Raw genomic sequence first — 1234 nt, 5'->3', positions numbered from 1 at the left:
AACATATCACATTTCAAAACGTCTGAAAACAAATGTAAGTTTAAAAGAGTTCCCAGTGACCGCATTCGCTTCCATCACAACCTCTGTTCTCCAGCTCCAGCACACCGTGGCGATAGCGCGGGCACTGTTCCTATCAGCTCAGCAGTCGGTACCCGCGCCTTTCCCACAGCAGAGCGTCGCGTCCAGCCAATAAAGAAAACAATTACCAGACCAGAGAGCCCGGCAGAGCCGGCCGGCCCGAGCAACACCTCACCCTCACCGTCGAACTGCATAGAGTGGCCGCCTCTCCCCCCGGCGCGCCCGGAGCCGAGGGGCACCCCTACGCTCTAACGACAAGCACTTAGGCCACTTGCTGGAATGATTGTCCTCCAGGAGGAGTCCGGCCCCGGCTCCAGCAGCGCTACTACGGCTCTGCTGGAACACGCCGGCTGTGGCTTCCTTCCTAAAGCTGCGGAGGGGTGGGTTCGGCTCGGCTCGGCGCGGCCCGTTGGCAACCCACATGCATACACAAGGCAGGATGCACTTTTGTGCATCGCCGACCATCCTGCCCGCGCCCCGCTCCACCTCCCCCCCCCTTCCCCTTGTTCCTTTCTCCTTTCCCTCCCCGCGTCGTCTTGGGCCGGAGGGGGGAGGGGGCGGCAGGCGGCATGGGGTGAACTCAGCGCGAGCGAGACGAATTTTCGCTAGCGAGCCGCTTTTGCGCGTCGTCGTTTGGACGAATATAATCTGGAATATGGAAAAGCATCTTTTTTGCGTATCGCAACCGTCAAATAGGGCACGCGCTCAGGGTTACCATGAAAAGCACAAAAATTGGCGCAAAAAAAAAATATACACCACATAACCCGCCAAAATTGAAATTGCATCGGGCGGTTTAAAACCGCACTTCCTCTGAAGGGCGGTGCGGCGGCGGCGTGACGCGACACAGGATGAACCGCCATCGCCCGGTCCGTATTTGGGTCAGTGGGTACTTTGGGAGCTTCCCTCCGAGGACCCACCGCTGCACTCGGCCCGCCTGCAAGGCAACCGCCCGAGGGCCACCACGCCCCTCCCCTCCCCGCCACGCCCCAGCCACGCAGCCGGCTGCTTTGGCCTGGCCGTGGTGCAGCTGCCACACAAAACGAACGAAAATTTTGCGCATGCAGTTGAGTTGGCCCTTGGCGTTCCTTTTTGGATCCCGCTCGGAAAAAGAGCCCCCCATGGCCATTGAGGGGAAGGGGGGCAGCGCAGACCCCCC

Source organism: Frankliniella occidentalis, unplaced genomic scaffold, assembly GCF_000697945.3.
Source record: "Frankliniella occidentalis isolate FOCC.00 unplaced genomic scaffold, Focc_3.1 Scaffold14, whole genome shotgun sequence".
NCBI lineage: Eukaryota > Metazoa > Arthropoda > Insecta > Thysanoptera > Thripidae > Frankliniella > Frankliniella occidentalis.
This window is presented reverse-complemented; position numbering follows the sequence as displayed.